We start from the raw sequence: 13136 nt of genomic DNA on the forward strand, positions 1-13136 counted from the left end.
TAAGGAGATGGTTTAACTGAAGTGGGAGCAGCAAAGTAGCATATGGATTCTGTGGTAGGATAGCCACGTGCCTTGAGAAAGTTCAAAGTGATTTGGGAATCATGGTGGAAAATGACTAGGTCTACAGTTTTTATTTGAGATGGTTGCTACCTTCTGTACTGAGGAAGATTGAATATGGCAGAAAGAAGTTTGCTTGAAATGAAGAGGGGTGTGAAAACTTGATTATCATTTTTGATGCAACGTGACTTCGAGTTTGGAATGTATTAACGGACATTCAGTTGATGGCAATAGGGAATAAACAAACTTTTACAGTTGGTGGACGAGCATGGGCTCAGGAGGGGTTTGCTGATTTCGTGGTAGATGTAACCAGGGCAATGTCACTGCAAGATGTCGAAATGGAATTCCACAGGTGGGCTATCTCCCGTGAGCATGTTAGCGATTGTGTTATTTTGATGAAGTTTCTATGAATAGTTCTACTTACTACATGACAGAAGGTCGAATATGCGATTATGGTTGATAATTCAAAATGTTCATGAAAAGTTTAACAAGAGAATATGAGAAATGTGGTGGGTTAATAGTGCGAGATCATGGTAATTAGAATGAGGAATCTTTGTGGGTTCTAGATTTATGTCCCTATAGCTTAAAGCTAAGTGGGGGATCCCACCGTCTATGATTTCATAACGTGGTTGTGTGAATGTGTTGTTTCTAGTTATCAGTGCCTTGGTGGATTATATATGGTAAGAAAAGAAAATATCAAGGATAATTCGAGCAAAGGACGTGAGGAATGCATGCTATACTTCTCCTTATCGATTCATGTGCATGTTTTGGGAAGATTCAGAGTTTATGCTTCTTGTGGATGTCATGTACAAGGAAAAGAATTCATCCAGTTGCTTTCTTGAGAGTGTTCATGTGCTAATAGAGCATTGGAGTTTGGTTATATTTGGGACCAGGTCATAGTGGGTGACTCTCAACAGTGGTTCTAATGGGTTCAAGAATGTAATGCACGGTGTCTAAGGATTTTTGGGTTTGTTATATGACTGGAGATTGGGATTTTGTTGCAGAGTCTGAAGAATACTAAGGGAATTTTCTATGTTATCATCGGGTCAGCGGTGCGATGTTAGAGATATGGAAGAAAACAACTTCGAATTCTTTGAAGATCTTTCAGAATGGGTGTACTAGTTGGAGGTGCTATCGTGCGCATAAGAGGGTATGAGATGGTTTATGGGTATTGAGACAATGTGGTCTCGTGAATTGAGTCTCTCAGGATGAGTGTTGTTGGGTTTCATTATATTTTGAATGGAGTTATTATTATTTCTAAGGCAAGTCAAGAGTAAACTAGAAGAAGTAGGGTCAATTAGTAATGGGTTGAGTTAGCATGATTGTGATAATGATCAATTCCTTCGGCATGTTAAGTTATATAGGTGGTTTGTGGTTGTACGCGCGGGCTTGAAAGCCACCATAATTTGCTCGATTTGGGAGGTATTCGATTCCTATGGCCTTGTTGTGTGAATGGATCCCCAAAGAGTTATGGCGATTTAGACCACGACTTGAGGTTTGTATTTTCTACTGTCGTGAAAATTCAGTTGCGTGTTGCAATGGTTCTTCTGGAATGAGTTAAGTAAAAGGTTTCTAGCCAATGAAGTGTTTATTCTACTAGTAATTCTGGGGTTATGATGAATTCTCGGATTCTCACATAGCATCATGATAGGTGCAGTGAATGGCATGGGAATTTGGAAGTTAAGGATCAAGGTTACAACTCGCTATTGATAAGAATGTCACGATCTTGGATGAGCAGGGAAGAATTCAAATGTTCTGAGTAAGTTGGCATTTTCTTTAGTGTCACATGAGAATAATGTCCTATGTTAGAGGCATTGTGTATTGATTTGCGGATTCTTGATTTGCTTTAGAGAATTAGTACTGTTGGTGGTATGGAGGTGTAGACTTTGCTACCTACCGTAGAAGGTCATAGGAGCGTATCCCATGGGAAAATGTATAAGTGTGACATGTTAGTCACTTGATTGTTAAGGATTGAAACCAAGTATGGAGATTCAGGTACTATCGCTAATGTGAGAGTTTATGCCTTAAAGGCACTCTATTTGTTTAGTTGTGGACTATGGGAGTTTATTTCGGATTGGACGGCTACTCGTGTGTGTCAAGAATAGGACCATTGTGGATCTTTGAAAGGTTGTTGGCCCAGTATGGTACGATCAGAATCGGCTTGAGGTCAGTTGGTGGGTCTAATGTGAATGTGTGCTCTACATCAAGTCGGATGTGTTCATTCGGCATAGCATTGCTTGTAGGGGAGTCTTAGGGTGTTGGATATTATTCCCGTCTTCAGATATTCCATGTAATACTCTATTGTGCCATGTGGGTTGTGAGACGACTTGATTATTCACATTTGTGTTTTGATCCCGTATAGCTTGTGGTGTTATATGAGCAAGATGGCTCTCAAGGTACATGTCATTTATTGCACCTTAGTCGTGCTTGGGTTTTGTAGCGTATGGGGCTATTGGTCTCCCCAGGGTTGTATTACGCTTGGTATGCTTGTGGTGGATATTCAATCATTTAGTACGTATAAGCATTATGGATTGATAGGTGTTTCCTTGTTGATTGTTATATGGATCAGGTGGCACGCCGCCATGGGTATATTATTTGGATTGGGTGGCACACCGCCACGGGCATGTTGTGTGGATTGGGTTTCATGCCGCAACAATGTTATATTTGGATCGGGTTGCACGCCGCAACAATGAGATGTTAAGTACGGTTCGTTATACTTATTTTAAGTACCTTGTTTCCCATCTCTAAGATAGAGCCATAATATCGGTTTGGCTATTTTATTAGTTATGCGGGCTGGATGGTTCTTTGGTAGAGTTCGTTCTTCCCAATGGGTCACATTTGGGTTGTACCTTGTTGGATGAGATTTTGGACGGTATTTGAGCTGGCTTATTGCCCGAGCAGCTTGTACTGGGTCAGACGAGATTATTGGACCTGAGATAAGTTAGATCAGAGTTATGCATGGCACATTAAAGAGAAAATATCGTTATTCAGTTCAGAATAAGGTAATGGTTCTTGTCAAGAGGAGATACTCCATGATTTATTGATTCGATAGGTCGTAATGCGTTTCTATGCATCTCTTTCGTCGTGGCAGTATTGCGAGAGTTGTAACTGGGCTTATATGAGTTAAGAGACTTATTGCGGGCATCAGATTTGTAAAATTGCAGCTATAATGGTCGGAGGATGTTATTATAGGAAGCCAACTTATTTGGTACATAATGTGATTTCATCATAGGTGCATGATCAGGTTTTGGTATAGTGTGTAGGGATTGATGTGGTGTTCGTATGCTAGAATGGGGTCTTGTGGAGAATTTCGGATGTTGGAATTTGGTTCAAAGGCTTGTTAGCTAAGGTTATAGGAAGGATCTTTAGTCTGGCTCGAGCTAATGTGCTCACATGGGTTGTGGTGGCACGGGCACGAGGTGATAAAGAGTGATTTCCGACAACTTCGCAATGATTTTTGGCACGTTCGAGGATGAACATATGTTTAAGTGGGGGAGAATGTAACGACCTGACCGGCCGTTTTGAGCTCTAACGCGTCGTTCGGCGGTGTGAGGCCTTGGGTAGCTTCACTTCATGTATTATGACTTGTACGTGTGGCCGGAATTGAATTTCGAGATGTTCGGAGTTGTTTCAGAAGGAAAATTTTAAATTCGGAAGCTTAAGTTGGAAGAGTTGACCAAAGTTTGAATTTCGAGTAAACAACCGAGGAATCGGGATTTGAAGGTTCCAATAGATTCATATCATGATTTCGGACTTGGGCATGTGTTCGGGTTGAGTATCGGGTAGTCCGGAAGTGTTTCGGCGCTTACTATGGAAAGTTGGCACTTCAAAAGTTGTATAATTTCATAAATTTGGTTTGAAGTGGATTTTGATGTTATCGATGTCCGTTTGAGGTTCCAAGCCTTGGAATAGGTTCGTATCATGATTTATGAGTTGTGCGTAAAGTTTGGCATCATTTCGGAATGTTTAAGTATAACTTGAACGCATTCGTCGAAGTTTGAATGTTTGAAAGTTTAAAGAAAGGTTTCGATCATCGATTCGTAGTTTTGATATTGTTTGGTGTGATTTAAGGCCTCGAGTAGGTTCGTTTCATGTTTTGGGACTGGTTGGTGTGATTGGACAGGGTCTCGGGGACCTCGGGTGTGTTTTGGGATGGTTTAGACCAAGTTTAGGTGATTTGTAGCAGCTGGTTTTTGGTGTCCTTGGCATGCTTCGCGATCGCGAAGAGGGAGACGCGACCGCGGAAGGTAAGTGGGAGCAGATGAGGTCTGTTCTTCGCATTCGCAGGCTAAGGAATGCGATCGCATAGTATCCTGGGCTGGACCATCGCGTTCACGAATGAAGTTACGTGTTTATGAAGTATTGAAGCAGGAGCTAATGGAGTTGGTCTCCGCGAACGTGAAGTGGTCCTGCGTTCGCGATTGTCCTGCATTAGCGATTGTTGGACTGATCATGCTTCGTGATCGCGTGGGGCATCTTTTGGCGGCAGATGTGGTATTGTTTCGCGATCGCGAGGCTTTAGACCGCAATTGCAAAAGGCAACGCTTGGGCAGATTTGTTTTAAATCAGGATTTTTGGGGAGCTTCAAGTGGAGATTTTTATCATATATTGCAAGGTAAGTAATTTCCGCATATTGTTAGACAACTACATGGATTCTACAAGGGTTTAAACATGGAAATTAGTAGCAATTGTGAGAATTTGAAAGAAACCTAAAAATTGGTATTTTTAAATTTTTACCACGAAATTGACATGAAATTAGGAATAAATTATATATTTGAGTTCTTAGTACTATGGGTAAAGTTTATCTTCAAAAATATTCGGAATCCGGGCACGTGCGCCCTGATAAGTAGGGATTTTGACTGCTTATTTGCTCTCATTTACTTGCGTTTTAGCTCAAAAATGATTAAAGGCATTCCCGAAAACTAACAAAATGTGCTTGCTTGCAGGAATATTGAGAAAAGAGCTAAAGAAGTCAAAATCAACTCATAAAGGAGTCAAAAGTGAACAAGAACCAAAATAGGACAAAAATTACAGCAGTGCGGACCGTATAATTCTACTGCGGCCGCAGAGAGGAGATTCAGAGAGTAGTCTTTGGGACAACTGAAGGCATGCAGACAACACCAATATTGTATGGCCGCACTCATTATTATGCGGTCCACAGGAGTGAAGAATCAAAGAGCTGGGTTCAAGTCCAAAGTCAAGGAGTGCGGACCGCATCATTTTTGTGCGGCTGCGCTCATTTTTATGCGAACCGCAGAAGCCCAGAGGTTTCAAGCCCAATTTCCACAGAATGTGGACTACAAGATAATTGTGCGGCCGCAGAAGCTCATAGTGCGGATTGCACCAGAATTATGTGGCCGCATAACTTTTATAGGGGCATTTTTGTCAGATATTTTTAGTTTAGTTTTTCATTTTTAGGTTAAGTTTGGTTTTCAGAAAAGCACCTGACCCATTTTCTTTACTGTTTTGAGTAATTTTGTACTAGATTAACTTCTAAACATTAGATTTTCTTTATCTAATCAATTATTATACATTCTATCTTAATTTCTTCTGGTATTTCTTCTTTTTTCATGAGTAGCTAAATTTCTAGCTAGGGTTGTGGCCCAACCCTAGAGTGAGTACTTAATAGGTATTTAATTTAAGGCTTGTTTGTGATTCAGTTAGTGATATTTAGCCTTGTTCATGCTTGAATTCTAGAATTAATGGTTTCAAATGTTGATTCATGCCTATTTGACTTAGTCTCTACTTGAGAAAGAGAGACTAGTCTAGAAAAACTTGGCTAATAAGGAATTGGGGTGAACTCAAGAAATTGATAGCCCCAATTAAAGGGTCAAATATAGAGATAGTAAGATCCGACTTGAGCATATATCACTTGATTTGTACAATATCCATTTGGACTTGAGAAAGCCAAATTAGGCAAAATCACTCGAACTATCGAGTGGTATAGAGTGGGTAATTGCGTGTGATTGCTATATCACGACCCCGACTAATCAAACTTACCCTAGAGTTTACAACCCGTTAGTTAACCACCTAGGTGGAAGTCACGACCCTAGATCCTTTATTATTTGAAAAACAACCAAAACCAAAAATAGTGTCTTCTAGTTTATTAATTGCGATCAATAGCTTAAAGTAGAAATAGAAACAACTAACAAGAATGTGAAAGTGCAAATTGAGGCACATTATACAATTACACTAGGTGTATATCTAATCCCATTTCTAACTCCTTGAGGATTCGACCCCGACTCGTATTGGGTTTTATTACTGCTTCGACCGCCTCACTACTTATATTTGTGGTGTGAGTTTGGGCGACATCAATATTTGGCGCTGTTGCCGGGGAGTTAAACGGATTTAGCTATATATCTAGGGTTTTGTGTGCTTTGTCTTCTTTTCCTTCCAAGTCACTAATTTTGTTTTTGACTTGAGTTTAGGTACGAAAATGACTCACAACAATGAGCCCATCGGAAATGTGCCATTGGGGGAGAAAGTGGACGATGATGCCATGGATGAGGTTCCTTTTGAACCTCAAGCTAATAGATGAGGCAGCCCACCTCACAATAATGTACCCGTCCCTTCCCCACCTCCACCAAGAGCGGCATCCCACTGACAGTTACCAAACGAGGGTTATGCAAGTGCTATAGTCCCACCCCGCATTAGGGCGGGCAACTTCCATATCACCAACGTGATGTTTACACTACTTGAGCAATGGGGATTCTTCACCAGGACTCCAAATCAAAATGCCTACAAGCATCTCAAGGGGTTCGTCGATATTTGTTGGGGGAGAAAGTAAACAAATGTCTCTGAGGACGCGCTGAGGTTGAGGATATTTTCCTTTTTTCTACGTGGAAAGGCGTTGGACTGGTTAGAGAGATTGCCTAACCATTCCATCCGCACTTGGGATGAGTTGGCGGAGAATCTCATTTCCAAATTCTTCTCTCCGGGACATATGGTTTTCACACCTCCTTTTTTCCGAGGGGAAGTAGGGAGTTTTTCCAATTTAAATGACATTAATCGAAATGAGATTATTTATTTAATTTTAGAGTCGCCACTTGGGATAGTTATTATGGTGTCCCAGGTCACCGGTTTATTTTAAATCCCAAATTGAGGAAAGTGACACTTATTTATGGTCCGCGAACACAAAAGACCAGGTAAGGAATTTTGCTAACCTGAGAGAAGGTGTTAGGCACTCCCGAGTTTCGTGGTTTAGCACGATCACTCAACTATTAATAATTCGCCTAATTATCTGATTTATTACATGTTTCAAACCTATTATGCATTTTAAAACTTTATAACCGCTTTTAACTAATTTTGGAGTTTGTTTGAACAAGTCGCGATGTCACGCACTAGTTTATTTTTAACTTTTGTACACATTGCGAATTGCGTCACGGGAACCGTACCCACTATCCACAATATATTTATTTTATAATTGTTCAAAGTTATGGTCTATTCATGTGATACGTTCACCCGAATTTGGGAATTACGTATTACAACTACGGCACGAGAACCATACCTGTATTTGTGATGATTTAATTACGTGCCTAAAGCATACTACGGTATTCATGAGTTTATTTGCTCAATTTTTAAGTTTAGAATTATGGGTTAATTTGAAGAAAGCAGGTATTTGTTCAGTTGCTAATTATTCTAGGAACATTGTAATATGTGGAATTGCAGCTACAAGTCCGTAATAAAATGATTCATGTCAGTTATGCTCAAATTCGACATTCATATTAATTATGAGTATATCATTTCTTTCTGCATCAATTTCTACCAATTATATAAATGATCTTAAAGAATACAAATGTGCATGAGTAATATTGGGAGCTATATCTATTTAATAATTTGACATCATACAAGGGGAAAAAAGACTCATGGCATGCTGAGATTGAAATTGAATATATTGTCTCTTTCAATCTTTATCAAATACGTACAGATACTTACCACATTTATTAACTAAAACTAAAAAAACAATAATGGTTAATTAAGTTAAAATATCTTCAAAATAACCAATGAAGCTCAGTTATGAATTAATCCTTAAGCAAAGAAGACAGATAAAACAAACAAAAAAACGCAACAAAATTTAACCAAAACAAATCTAGGAAAACTAATGTGTTTATTGCATTAAAGCTGATTTTTTCAAGCTTTTCATATACAAAACTAAATGAATCAAAATGTTTAGCACATGTCATTAAACAAGCATTACCCAAAAAGGAAATCATTGATATAAACATAAACAAACAAAAACTAATTAACACATGATAAAGTATTTAAAATCTCATATTTGCATTTATTGATTTAAACTAGGTGATTACAAGATGAAGAACATACCTAAATGTGAAAAAATCAACTAGGTAAACCAAATAAAGGTCTGAAATTAAGTGGAAATTCAGCAGAAGAAATCAAGAATCTCAGCCTCAAGAGCCCGTTCCTTTTCTAAATCCCAGAAAAAAAACACTTGAAAGCTAAAGAAAAGCTCCAAATTCTGAAGAAATTTTTTTAGTGAACTTTGAGTGAGGTTTTCTGTCGTGTCCCCCTATTTTCTAACCTAAGGTGTGTATTTATAATACCCTTACTAGGGCAACATATCAGAATTTTCAAATTCAAACCACCCCTTACCAATTCTGTTTTTTGCACAGTTTTCACCCAAATATTTTGTACTATTTGCTTATTCAACCCACCCCTCACTTTCCTAGAACATTCCTAGGCAGTTATAGAAAGATTTCTTGAGCCTTAGTACCTCAAGTTCCGCTAAAAATACTATTATTTACCTTTCAAAATTAAACCCCCAGAAAAAAAAAATGGGCAATACGGCCCATAGACTTAAAACCATTTTTTGGTTCTTTGCAATGGGCTTATGGTTAGAGAAAAGAAAAAGAGGGAAAAATAGAATAAATAAAAAATAAGAAATAATAATAATAATAATAATGATAATACTAAAAACGAAAAATAAAAATAAATAAATAAATAAATAAAAATGATGAGCCAAACAACAATTTCGGCCACTTTACCTAATCTGCCATTTCATGGATGAGCATTTTCATTATTGAAGAACAATTACACAATCCAAACTTTGATGAGCCAAGTTTCGGCCAACCATGGAAATTGTGACACACATGGGCTGAAAAATTCTAATGGCTAATGCTTTGTGTCACAATTTTCATTATTTGCCAAAAAAAGGAGATGAGGTTCGGCGTTCCGGCAATCGATGGTCATTTTTCCGGAATCCGGCCAATTATGAGATAGGTCATCACTACAATTAATCGACTCATCACATTGAAAGTAGTCGATTAAAGTAGGTTTCATTGCAAGTAAAAGGGCCGAATTAGGAACAAATCAAAGCAAAAGTAAAAAGTTGGATTTCTATTCCTAGATCTTTAATTCAGAGAAAATGGCTGTTTCTTCGGAGAGAATAATGATGAATTTGGGATGAGGAAGCGTTGGGGATTATGGGGTATAAATTTGAGTGAATTTGGGGTCGTTTAAGGCGGCGGCTCCGGCTAGTGGAAGTGAAGAGTCTGGGGGCGGCTAGGGTTAGAAGGTTGAGAGAGATGAGAGAATGGGGCGGGTCTTTAGGATTTGGGGAGGGGGGGGGGGCGTTTGGACAGTTAAATGGGAAAGAGTGAGAGGTTACGAGCCGTCGGATACAAAACAACGCCGTTTTTAGTAAGAAGGGGACTGGGCCGGTTGCGTTTCAATTGGGCTGAGGCGAGAATTGAGTCTTAAAAGGGGAGTTGGGCCACTGAAGTTATTTCTTTGGCCCAGAATCGGAACCCAAACAAATTTTCCTTCCTTCTTTCCTTTTTTCTTCTTTTTTTTTACTTAATGAAATTAATTAAAACCTATATTAAACATTAAATTAATTTAATTTATAAAATTAAACTAATTATCTATTTATACTATTTACATAATTAATTAATCTTGAATTAATAAAAGAGAGTGTGTAATTAAGACCTACAAATGCTATGTAATAATGATTTGAACTTTTTTTAGTATTTTTTATGATTTAAAAAAAAAAAGAAGAAAAATGTTAAAAATGCATAAAAAGTGCAACTAAATGCAAATAATTATAAAAGATTCCTAGAAATTAAAAATAATAAAAAAATCAATTTATTGATTTTGTGGGAGTATTTTTGGTGAGGAAAAAATTACGTGCTTACAGCTGCCCCTCTTTGCTCGGAAACATGAAGAGTTTTCGGGCAAAGGTAAAATGAGCAATTACGAGCAATTTTTGTCCGTTTAATACTCCACTTGGAAGCATTTTGAAAAACGTCTGGCTGAACCTTGCTTCAAAGGTTGCCTACATATCCTTGGCTATAAAGGAGTCAGGTCGGTGTATTTCTGAAAATTTTGGTAGCTGGGACTACTGGAAACTGTGATTTCACTACTGTTGCTGCTGTTACTTCTTGCTGAGCTTCTTATTACACCAACATCAAAATGAAAAACTAAACTAACTAAACCTATCAGCTACGAGTTACAAGATTCCTATCTATAAATCTTCTGAAGCTTGATCTTAAGTCTTGGTTGGTTCTTCACATAGACTCTGATCCGAATCTTGATACTTGGTAGCTGCAGATGTTGGTTCATTCTTGTTTCGCTTCTTGGATCAAGGTGGGACATGCAAAGCTTGCGGCTTTACTCATGTTTTGAGAATTCCACATCTTTTCTTCGCTTTTGCACTTTGAGTTCACTTTTTTTCTTTTCTTCTTTTCTTTTATTCCGGATTGAGACTTCTTTTTTTGATCGTCTCGAACCCTGTGTCTCGAGGTATAACCTACTCAAACACCAAAACAAACTAACGAACAAAATTTTTCTGCCCCAGTTTTCACTAGGAAAATTTCGTGAGTTATTTTCAACCAAACCTCTATACTACTTCATTATTGAAAGCAATAAAATCAGGATTGTGTATCTTTGAGAAAAAGAGATTAGGGAGTTGAGATCCTATAGCTAAAATGAAAACAACTAGGGATTGGAGGCCCTATTGTTGGGAAAAACCACTAGGTTATGTTGGCATCAACTAGGGAGTGTGACCTTATGTTAGAAAATTATCAGGTTATGCTGGCATCAACTAGGGAGTGAGACCCTATGTTGGAAAATCATCAGGTTATGCTAGCATCAACTAAGGAGTGGGACCCTACGTTGGAAAATCATCAGGTTATGCTGGCATCAACTAGGGGGTGAGACTCTATGTTGAAAATCATCAGGTTATGCTGGCATCAACTAAGGAGTGGGACCCTATGTTGGAAAATCATCAGGTTATGCTGGCGTCAACTAGGGGGTGAGACCCTATGTTGGAAACTCATCAGGTTATGCTGGCATCAACTAAGGAGTGGGACCCTATGTTGGAAAATCATCAGGTTATGCTGGAATCAACTAGTGAGTAGGACCCTACGTTGGAAAATCATCAGGTTATGCTGGCATCAACTAGGGAGTAGATGCCCTACGTTGGAAAATCATCAGGTTATGTTGACATCAGTTTATGCTGGCATCAACTTGGTAGTGGGGAACCTATATTGGCATCAACTAGGGAGACCTTATGTTGGCATCAGGTTATACTGGCATCAACTAGGGAGTGGGACCCTACGTTGGAAATTTTTTAGGTTATGCTGGCATCGACTAGGGAGTGAGACCCTATATCGGAAAATCATCAACTAGAGAGTGGTGACCCTATGTTAGCAAGTGCAGCTAGGGATTGGAGGCCCTATACTACCATGATTTTGAATTTTTTCTTCTTTTTTTTTCTTTCTTTCTTTCTTTTTAATTCATTTTTCTTTCTTTTCATTTTTTTCTTTTTCTTTTTAATTAAGAGAATGAGTAAAAATGTAGGAAAGAATTTGGAAGAGACTTCCCTTTTGGATTTGTTATTTGCTGCAGAGCTATTTTAGTCTCTGCGCGGTTTTCTTTTGTTGCACCTGCTTCTTGCAAGGTTGCTTTGAATTACCCCCGTTTCCTGCTTTTTCAAATAGAGAACAATTTGTCAATTTGAAACAGTGGTTGGCTTTGTGGCCTTGAGAGTTTCAGTCACTTGATCTCGGCTTGGCTTCCTTGATGAAGATCTCAACTGCAACTACTTGTTCCCTAAGGTCCGATTTCATTTCTGGCCCTGGAGAACTTTACTTTTCCAGAACACTACCATGATGGTTAATCACATGGGACTTAACCATTTTTCAACTTTATTTTGCCTTCGTGGACATTTGACTTTGGTTTCTTTTCTTTTCAGGAGTTTTTTTATTTCAAAGCATCGGCCATCATGACCAGTCGAAGTCGACTCGATGCACCTGCCGAGGCTAAGTGCCTTTTTGAATATTGGATCGTATTAGACAAAACCCTGTAAATCAATGGTGACATCCTTTCTTTGTCTTAATTTCGGAACAAAATTAGATCGAAAGGGACTAAAAGAAAAATAAACAATGGATAGGAAAATGAATTTAAACGAGAGGTGTCCCTTTCAGGGAAAGGAAAGAAGGACTTATCTAAAATACATGCGGACTTCAATGAACATGAGATGCCTCTTGGACTGGATACTCGATCTATGTAAACAGTCCAACTCTCATAAACTCTTTATAACTCTTACCTCAAAACTGAGAAACCTTGCTAGGACTCTGTCGATACCGATGGCTTTGAGGATCCCCTTTTCGATCAGTGGCGCCCTTTGCGGGTTCAATTTCTCTACTTACCATCGCCGTTTGTGCCCGTGTGGGTTTTCACCAATAAGACTCTCTCATTTTATTTATCTCATTTGATTGTATTAGATCCAAGTAACCATATCCTCCAATTTGGAACATCTTTACCGATTGATCGGAAAGACTTGAACAAGATTTGGGATAAAATGAACTTGGATTGAATTACAACTTTGGAACATTTTAGGCGAAACCATCGCAATATCATTGTAACTTTTGCCCCAGTTTCAACTTTGGGGAAATGTGAATTTTTGTTTTGGTGTGACTGAACCCCAGAGAGAGGCTGCCTACATATCCTTTCGGAATCAAGTCGAACGTAGTTCAAGGAAATTTTGTTTTTGATTTCTTTTGTTTTTCTTTTCTTTCTGTTTTGTTTTATTTTCTCTTTCTTTTTTTTCAATAACACTT

At 38.5% G+C, this 13136-nt stretch overlaps 1 long non-coding RNA gene across 1 annotated transcript in view; it reads left to right on the top strand.

The window, feature by feature from the left end:
- LOC142181240 (uncharacterized) overlaps positions 1–9626 on the top strand; it is a 33680-nt gene extending 24054 nt beyond the window's left edge. Inside the window, exon 3 of the long non-coding RNA XR_012709825.1 lies at positions 5004–9626. This is a non-coding gene — a long non-coding RNA (uncharacterized LOC142181240). The remainder of the gene's footprint in view (positions 1–5003) is intronic.
- The last annotated feature ends 3510 nt before the right edge of the window (positions 9627–13136 follow it).

Source organism: Nicotiana tabacum, chromosome 5, assembly GCF_000715075.1.
Source record: "Nicotiana tabacum cultivar K326 chromosome 5, ASM71507v2, whole genome shotgun sequence".
Taxonomy (NCBI): domain Eukaryota; kingdom Viridiplantae; phylum Streptophyta; class Magnoliopsida; order Solanales; family Solanaceae; genus Nicotiana; species Nicotiana tabacum.